Source organism: Suricata suricatta, chromosome 11, assembly GCF_006229205.1.
Source record: "Suricata suricatta isolate VVHF042 chromosome 11, meerkat_22Aug2017_6uvM2_HiC, whole genome shotgun sequence".
Classification (NCBI taxonomy): domain Eukaryota; kingdom Metazoa; phylum Chordata; class Mammalia; order Carnivora; family Herpestidae; genus Suricata; species Suricata suricatta.
In genome coordinates, this window is record NC_043710.1 from 56,755,787 (window position 1) to 56,765,364 (window position 9,578).

At 48.8% G+C, this 9,578-nt stretch overlaps 1 long non-coding RNA gene across 1 annotated transcript; it reads right to left on the reverse strand.

Annotated features, from left to right (window-relative positions):
* Positions 1 to 3,306: 3,306 nt before the first annotated feature.
* LOC115271973 lies at positions 3,307 to 6,281 on the reverse strand. The gene is made up of 3 exons (XR_003900186.1): positions 6,202 to 6,281; positions 5,361 to 5,577; positions 3,307 to 3,808 (listed from the first exon to the last, which is right to left on the reverse strand). It is a non-coding gene; the product is annotated as an uncharacterized LOC115271973 (long non-coding RNA).
* Between the last annotated feature and the right edge of the window lie 3,297 nt (positions 6,282 to 9,578).

Consider the following 9,578-nt stretch of genomic DNA (forward strand, 5'->3'; position numbering starts at 1 on the left):
GTACCAAGGCAGGAGGGTTGAGAAAGCCTGAGCCTGAGGAGATAGGCGGGAGGACCTGTCCCTCGGGTTTCTGTCACAGAGTTTGGCTTCTGTACTGCCAGCAGAGGCGAGTCTTGGGAGGGTTTAAGCAGGAGACGATGTCTGCTTTCTATTCCGAGCTTGTGCTGGTGGCTGTCTGGAGAAGACTGAGGCAAGAAGGGCAGCTGGGTTCTGCTTTGAGAATCCAGAGGCCAAGGAGAGAGGAGGGTCTGAACCTGAGTTCCAGGGGTGGGCGTGGGGTCAAGGACATTTAGGGGGAAAGAGACAAGCTACTGATTGTATCTGTGTGGGGTAAGGGAGATAGAGAATTTGAGATGTCTGGGCCTGGGACAGCCTATAGGGTGGGAGGGGACTGGCCCCAGGCATGAAACATGGGTCACAAGAATGCAGCAGGAAAGAGAGAAAACGTGGTCAGAGAAAGGGAAAGGGGGCAGGCTGGGAGCTTCAGGTTGGCAGCTGGGGACTGAGGGGGGTTCCGGGGAGAGGTGGAGGCAGGAGCAGGGTGCACGCGGTGACTGTGTGGGCAGCCTTTCCCAGGCTCGCTGGCAAAGGGTGCATGCTTGGGTGGCAGCTGGGAGAGGAGGCAGAGTTGGAGGCTTTGGGGTTTTTGTTTTTGGAGGGGAGTGTAAAGCTGGCAGCCATGTGCAGGAGAGGAGGTAGCCACTCAGCGGCCTGGAGACACAAGTGCTGACCAGAGACTGAGGGGAGGCAGCACTTCCAGCTTCCAGGTGGTGGGGATCAGAGTGGGGACCGGGCAGGTGAAGAAGATCAGGCCTGAGGGCCTCAGTGAAGCAGGAGCCAAGGTGTCTGCTTTCCAAGGAGGGGCAAGGCCGGAAGCTGGGAGACGTGGCCATGGAAAGTGGAAGGTGAGAGCCATAAATCTGTGTTGGCTCCTTTCATATGGTGGAGGGACTGGGGATCACTTTGGGAAACGTCTGTATTGTGAATAAAAATTTATACCTGGACTGCTTCTCATTCTGCTGGATCCTTGGTTCCAGTCTTGAAAGGATGGGCAGCTTCAAGATCCTCTCTGACCCAAGATGCCGCAACTCCCTCCCCTCCGCCAAGCCTTGCCACCAGTCAGTGGGAATAAGAGCGATCATTATGAGTTTACCAGCACTTCCTGATACTCACAAGAGGAGGAATCTTGGACCCACCATTGCCAATTGCATTCTGCACTGGACCATGAACTCCTTGTTGTATTTCTTCTGTGTCTTCACCAGCATTGGGCCTGGTTCACACCCAATAGGTGCCTAATAAATACCTTTCAAGCAAAGAGAACTTTATTTGACTGCCTCTGCTGCCCCCTGCCGTCTGATATGGGTTGGTGCAGAATAATAGTTCTAAGAGTTGACGCTAGAGCTGTGGGTCTCCAGACCCTGTTTCACACCTAAAGATCATTGAGGACGCCACAGAGCTTCTGCTTCTATGGTTTATATTGGCATTTACAGTGTTACAAATTAAAACAGACTTTTGAAAAATATTTATGTAATTAATTTAAAATAACAATCTTGTTAAATTTAAACATTTTAATGAAAAATATCTTTTCTTAAACAAAAAAAACTAGTGAGAAGAGTGACACTGTTTCCTAGATGTACAAATTAATTTTTATTTATTTATTTATTTTTAATTTTTTTTCCAACTTCATATATAGTTCATTGGATGTACAAATTTCTTAATGCCTGGATTAATATAAAGCAGCTGGATTCTCCTGTTTCTGCACTCGATCAGGCACAATATGTTGTTTTGTCTGAAGCTGACAAAGAAAATTCAGGCTTATACTGATACGCAATTAGAAAAGAAGGGGTATTTTAACGGCCTTTCCAAATAATTGTGGACATAGCAACCATTAGTTGCTATTAGAATCTGAAATCACATCAGTGAAATTTTCTTATGCAGTTCCATTAACATCCATCAGTCTACTTCGCACTATTGAATACATCTTTTACGTGCCTGGTTTTGTAACAGCATGGAGTGGCCGTTAGGGGAAAATTAATTCACTGAGTTACCTTTCAACTATTGATAAATTTTGGCATATAATAGCTAAAAAAAAATCAAATTCATTAATATCGCTACTGATTTCATCAGAGAAATCTTCAAGTATTGAGAAACTGTCAAGCTTACAGGGGTGAACACAAGTTTTCCAAAATTCTAATTTTCACTTGAAAGCTTGACATTTTATCAGAGCCACAAACCCTGTCAGCCTTCCTTGAAATGACAGGCTCGTTTATTCAGTGTTGAGAAAATGCCTGCCAGGCCCTCAAGCCTGCATCGCCGGGACTTGCCTGTCAATTTGTCTTTCAAGTAAAAATAGTGTTCCATGAAAAATGTGGCTACGGGGCTCACAATTCAAACAATTGCTCAGATGCTTTTCCTAGAGACCACCGCGGTGCCCCTGTCTTCAGCAGAAGTGCCTCAGCCTACCTTCCATTTCGTTACAAGGAATGTTAAAAAGGTGTGGATTCAAGGGTCAATATAGTATGAATTGAATATGTTTTATTGTTTCATCAATAAAGTAATTTGCTTTCTTGAGTGATATTGGCAGCATTTTACTGCGAGGGCTTGGCAGCAAAGAATCTGATTATTTCTAGGACAGTTTGGGGCTCTGATTGGTAGAGAGGCACCCGTGGTTGCAGCATCTGTGAAACATCAGCCCAGTGAAAAAAGGCAAAGGACACCTTAGTATTGTTGTGAAAAGAGTTTGGACCTAAAAGGGTCTTAGTGTCTGCTCTGAAATGTGTATTTTGTACTAGGCACTGGTTCAAGCATTTTGTTCTTTAAAAAAATTATGATAAAATATACATGACACAAAATGTATGTTTTCACCATTTTTTACATTTACTTATTTATTTTGAGAGAGACGGATGGAGACAGTATGTGTGCACACCAATGGGGAAGAGGCAGAAAGAGGGGGAGAGAGAGAGAATCCAAAGCAGGCTCTGCACCATGGTGCCCAATGTGAAGGCTCAAACTCACAAACCTTGAGATCACGACCCGAATCCAAATCAAGAGTCGGTCACTCAACCAGTTGAGCCACCCATGTGGCCACGTTTTCACCATTTTTAATTTTTTTTTAATATTTATTTATTTGAGAGAGAGAGAGAGTGAGTGTAAGCAGGGGAGGGGATGGAGAGAGAGGGAGACACAGAATGCAAAGCAGGCTCCAGGCTCTGAGCCGTCAGCACAGGGCCCAATGCTGGGCTCGAACTCACAAACCATGAGACCATGACCTGAGCCGAAGTCAACGCTTAACCAGCTGAGCCCCCAGGTGCTCCTCACCGTTTTTAAGTGTACAGTTCAGTGGCGTTAAGTCCACTCACACTGTTATGCAACCATCACCCCTGCTCATCTCCAGAACTTCCTTCATCTGACAAAACTGAAAGTCATGCCCATTACACAGTAACTCCCCATCCCCTCGCTCCCCAGTTCTTGGCAACGACCATTCCACTTTCTGTCTTTATGAACTTGTTACCTCCTACAAGTGGAGCCATACAGACTTATTCACTCAGCATAATGTCTTCAAGGTCCGCCCCTGTTGTAGCACATGCCAGAATTTCCTTCCTCTTTAAGGCTGCACAAAGTCCGTTATATGGATACTTTGTTTCTTCATCCCTCAGTGGACACTTTGTTTCTTCATCCCTCAGTGGACACAGCCTCTTGGCTGTTGGGAATAGCGGTGCAATGGACGTGGGTGAGCAAGTATCTATTTGAGTTCCTGTTTGCGATTCTGTCGGGACTTGAAGCGGACTTGCTGGGTCATACAGTCATTCTGTTTTTAATAAGTTTTAATTAAAATTTTAAAAATGAAACATTTTAAATATTAAATACTGTTTGCCACAGTGGCTGCAACATATTACATTCTCACCAACAGTGCACAAGGTTCTAGTGTCTCCACACCCTCTCCAATAATTGTTATTTTTATGTTTTTTGATAATAATCATCCCAGTGTGTACAAAGTATTACCTTCTTTTTTTTTTTTTTGGTTTATTTATTTATTTTGGGAGAGAGAGAGAGAGAGAGAAAACTAGCAGGGGAGGGGCAGAGAGAGAGAGAGTGGGAGGCAGAGGATGGAAAGAGGGCTCTGTACTGATAGCAGAAAGCCAGATGTGGGGCTTGAACTCAAAAACCACCAGATCGTGACCTGAGGGAAAGTCAGACATTTAACCGACTGAGCCTCCCAGGTGCCCCAACCTTGTGGTTTTGATTTGCAGTCCCCTAATGGCTAGTGATGTTAAGCATCTTTTCATGGGCTTCTTGGTCATCTGTTTAGCTTCTTTGAAGAAATGTCTGCTCAAGTCCTTGGCCTATTTTTGAATCAGGTTGTTTTTTGCTTGTTGACAAACATTTTGCTCTTAAACCTCATAAGAGCCCTAGGAGGTAGACCATTACTGTTGCCACCTATCGACACGAGAAAACCAACACACAGGTTAAGGAGCACGCCCACAGTCACAGGGCTAAAAAGGGGTAAATCTGGGGTTATGATAATCCAGTGTTCTTTTTCACAGTGCCTTTTTCTTGTGCCCAAGAACGGAGGGGCACCCTTTACCTCCAGGAGTAGCAGGAGTTGGGGGAAGAAAGAAGAGAGTAACTCAGCTCATGTCCTGTCTCTCGCATCATGGACCTAAGAGGCAATCAGGGGTGCTGGTCTTCAGGGTAGAAAATTGGAAATACCCCAACCAGCCAACACCACAGGAAAGGTGATACTAACTGTAGCTTCCTATAATAACTCAACTCAACTTCCATAATAACTCAAGAAACTTAGCTGTACACCCAGGCCATGCCCGAACGCACAGAGTTCTCTTATTCAGGTTTTGTAAAAGAACAAATTTCAATGTAAAGGGGAACTCAATGAAAGGATATGGGGGAATCCTCTAAGCTCTAAGGGCAGGGGGACAGTCAGGCCTCTGGATGTGGCAAAAACAGGGCCATCGAAGAGGTCCCAAATTAATATTATGGTCCATCCACGCAAACACAATCTGAGTTTTCTATCTCCATCCTGGTTCCAAACTTCTTGGAAAGAAGGCATTTGGCCTAGATTGATCATTGTCCTCGGTCCTCATCATGGAGGCTGAGAGAAAGGAATGTGGTATTGGTGTTTGCAAATGTGGATGGTGGGGCAGAGGCAAGTCTTGGAGAAAAAAGGTGCTTGACGGACAATCTGCCCACACAGATCAATACACAAACGTCTTCTGTTCAGTCTCAATGATGTTTGTTTGTAATATTTTGAACTTTGGTTTTACTGAACAATTATGTATGGATAGCAATGAGAAGATTCACACATTATAACTTCCAATGTGACTTTTGGTTATGATTTCTCTTACCTTGGTGCATTGGTCAGCTACTGCTGTAATAATGCCGCATAACAAACAACTAAAAATCTTGATGGCTTCTAAACAGTATTTGTCTTGCTCATAGTCTGCAGGGAGGCTGGAGAGGCAGGAAATGGTCTGCCTCAGGCTGTCTTTCAGGCTCAGGTCTGTTCCATCTGCCTCTCATTCTGAGATCACTGGCTGCCCAAAGCACGCTTTCTTCACACAACTATCAGGGTACAAGCAGAAACAAGGGATGCCTCTTAAGGCCTGGGCTCAGAACAATCACACAGTCTCTTCTGATCACATTCCACTGGCCAAAGCAAGTCACAAGACCAAGTACGAACTCAACAGAGCAAGGAAGTACACTCTACCCTCAGTGGACCATGGCAATGATGGGAGGAAGATTGGAGAACAAATGATACAGTTGACCACACTTGGTCCTGGTTTCTTCAACTGTAAGCATTAAAGCTTGTGAATGGCCATTCGGTCTTATGGGTGCTATTGTCCCTGGCCAAGAGTTCCCACGCCTCCTTCCAGTCCATGCTGTAGGCTCTTGAAGGGAGATCTGAGTGGCAAGCTTCCATGACCTGATTGATCCCTGAAGCTGGAAGGAATTTAGGAGAAGCTCAGGCCAGCAGCTGGCATGCTTTCCATGTAAGAAAACCCAGACTTGGTGAGGAGAAGTTCTTTTCCCTCCCCAAAGCCACCCAGCCGGAACCAATGTGCAAACCCATGTAGTTCTGACACCTGTGTGCGTGCTATTCTATCTCCCTGCTGCCTCAGTATCTCCGCTGGGCTTAGAGCATAGTCGGAGAGAGAGTGGCGAGGTAGGACATCAGGCAGGGCTCACCTCCTCACAGAAGCCTTCATGGGTAAGCTCTCCTCTGGGCTGCCACAGGCCCCTGGGCTTCCCTCTGTCTTCTCACTTACCAGTCACTTCTGTGAACGTCAGCGTGTGTGACTGCTTCTATCAGACCACACCCTCCCCAGCGCCCAGCACAGGGCCTGGTACATCATGGTACTCACAACAATGGTCATTGTTGCCCCCTGTTCTACTGCTGTCTCTGGGCAGCCCAGCCCTCCTGGGAAGGGAGAGCTATTCCTTCACGAAGTCATCGCTTCTTTCCTTTCTGCATTCTTTATGTGTATACTCAGTGATGCTTTTGTGCTTAGCATTGTGTTAGTGCTGGGGATATACAGTGAAGATCTCTGCCATCATGAAATTTCCTTGCTAGTGGAGGGAGAGAGACAATAAACAAACAAACAAAAGAGAATGGGATATTAGGTGAGTTGTGTGCCGTGGAGAAAAGCAAGAGCAAAGAGAGGAGAACACGGAGTGTCAGCAGGGGAGTTACTATTTTAAATGGAGTGGTCATGGAATGGGACATCCGGGTAAAAAAGAAACATAAGGCAGACCACACGTGCAAAGGCCCTGAGGTGGCACATGCCTGGTATGTTCAAGCCAGGAGGCCAATGTGGCTTGAGTGAAGGGGGTGATGGGGGGGGGGGGTGGAGCAGGAAGGTAAAAGATCTGTGAGGTCACAGAGATCAGACCATGGAGTCCACAGTAAGAAGTTTAACTTTTGCTTCAGTTGAAATGAGAAGGCACCTCCGAATTCAAAGCAGGGGTGTTCAGTGTTTGCATCGGAAGTTAAATAGACCAAGGGGGGCGGGTTCAAAGCAGGGAGAGCAGAATGCAGCAACCAGGGGGAGGAGGGGGCAATTCAGGGAGGGGCAGGGGCAGGGCGGTGTAAGACGTGGTCAGATTTCATTAAGTCTTTGGAAGGTGGGGCCACAAGATTTCCTGACGAACTGAATATCAGTTGTGAGAGACAGGAGCACAGGGTGGCCTGGCCTGAGCACCTAGAAGGAGGGCAGTGCCCTGATCTGTCACGAGGAAGGTGACTGGAGTCGTAGGTTTTGGGGGAGCAGATCAGAATTCGGGACTGGATGTGCTGATTCTCAGATGTCTCTCAGACATCCAAGCGGAGATGGTGGGCAAACAGTTGCGTATCCAAGTCTGGAGTCTGGGAGAGGTCCAGAAACATGGGCCTTGGGGCAGAGAGGCGGTATTTAAAGTCTCATGGGTGGGGGAGACCAACAAAGGAATGGTGGCTTCTGGAGGAGAGAAGACCCGAGATGGAGCCTTAGGGCGCCCACATCTGGGGAAGAGGAGGACTGGGCAAGGGGGTGGGGGGTGTCAGAAAGAAAAGCAGGCAGAAACCCTGAGGGTGTTGGGGTCCCAGAGCTTACGAGAGGAAAGGGTCCCCAAAGAGGGCCAGCCAGCAGTGTCACACACTGCTGACAGGCAAAGGCGAAGAGCACTAGTCACCCAAGGGGTCCCCAGCGACTTTGGAAGGATGGGCTTCAAGGGAGTGACTGGAGCAACACTGGTTAGGGCGGGGCTAAGGAACAACAGGAGGCTGGTCCCGGGGCGGAGATAGTTCCTCTGAGGGGTTCTGATGTAAGAGGAAAGGAAAACAAGGGACCAAGGGGGGAAACAGAGAGGGCTTTTGTGACATAGAGTACGTGAGACGTGTGTATGCCCAAGGGAAGGAGCGAGGACAGAAGAGCTGAAGGCGGGGGAGAGAGCAGCCTGCCTGGCGGGAGCGGAGGCTGCAGTGGGGAGAGGGGTCCGCACGCAGGAGGGGGCGGGGCTGGCTGGAGCTGGAGGACCAGTATTACCCGCAAGCTGCGGCGGGAGCCTGAAGTAGGGCGGTCTTTTCCATTCGCTTTGATTTTTTCTCAGTGACTAAGGAGGCAGGACCATCACCTGGGATGGAGGTGGGCAGGGGGTCTTGGAGACGGGATGGCTGAAGAGAGGCGATGCAGGGCAGAACTGGAGACGCGAGCGTGCTTGCGTGGGAGCATGCGCGCCCCCGCCGTTAGCGGACACGCATCAGGCATCAGGCAGCCTGGAGGGCCCGGACCCCTGGACTTACTGGGAGCTCCGTTTCTTCTACACCAGTTGGCGGGCCAGGCGACACCGTGTGGATGTGCAAATGGGGACTTAATCGCGTGCTGCAGATCAGAGTCTGGGAGAAGGAACATGCCTGGCAAATCTCAAGACTCCAAGACGGGATTTACATATTTAGGCATGCACTCCTGCTTCCATACTCAAACAGTGTGTGTTCGGGGGGGGGGGGGGGGGTGCATTCAGCAGCATCCCTCTGGGGTGGTCTTACAAAGTCCCCTATGCCACCGACCCTAATGTACCCATAAAGCAGATACTATGACTGTCACAGCCTTAGGTATGAGAACCCCATCTCCCTGACAAGAACTGGTGTTTGGCCGCCCTGTCTGGTTTCATTGTTTCTTCATATTTTTGGGTCTGTTTTTTGGCAGAGGCTGGTTTTCCTAGATTACTTAACATCTGTCAGCTTGCTTCTAAAATTAAAGCGGGCATGTCTGAATTTGGTGTTTTCTTTTCCTCTGTGGTGGTCATCAGTACAGGCCCAGCTGTCAGGGGCCCTGCCCGGTGCCTGATGTCATGCCTACTCGTGGGTGGACGCTGCTGTCCTGCCCTTTCCCCTTACTGGAACGTCTTCTGCCTCCAGCTTCTGGCCCAGCTCCCGAGGACTCCTTGCCACCCAGGCCCTCACTGCTGAGCTCCTAGGGTAGTGGTCTTCGGGGGTGGCGGGAGGGGGGCACATGCTGAGGCTTGTGGTGTTGTGACCAGCTGGCCAGCCCGTCCAAGGATGTCCCTGCTTCTTACACGGCAGCCAGTCCCAACTCCGTTCTCTCCCTCCCCTGTCCCATCAAGGCACCCGGGAGGCCCTGTGCTGGTTCTGGAGACCGGCCGGAGACAAGAAGCTCACATGCGCCAAACTCTTCTGATGGGTGTCAGGCACTGTACCAGGCCCATGTGGCCGGCACTTCCGCTGGTTCCCCGATATCTTCTTCCATAGTAATAGCACTCCTGATTTTCACCGGGGTTGTGGCCCTGTGGAATCAAAAGTACATTTCACGGACTCTCCTGCTGTGGCCCTGGGACTAAAGTAACAACCAACAGAATGTAAGCAGAATTGCTGCCCACGACTTCTGGGAAGTTCCCTTAAAGGGGATGCCATGCACTTCTTTGGTTCTTCTCTCATCAGCTGCCTGGAACGTGTGATGTGATGGCTGGGCCCCTAGCCGCCATCTTGGTCTTTGAAGACAAGGGCCATACCCTAGGGTTGGAGGAGCCATGAGCTAGAGGGAGCCTGCAAGACCAAGGACTTAACCAAG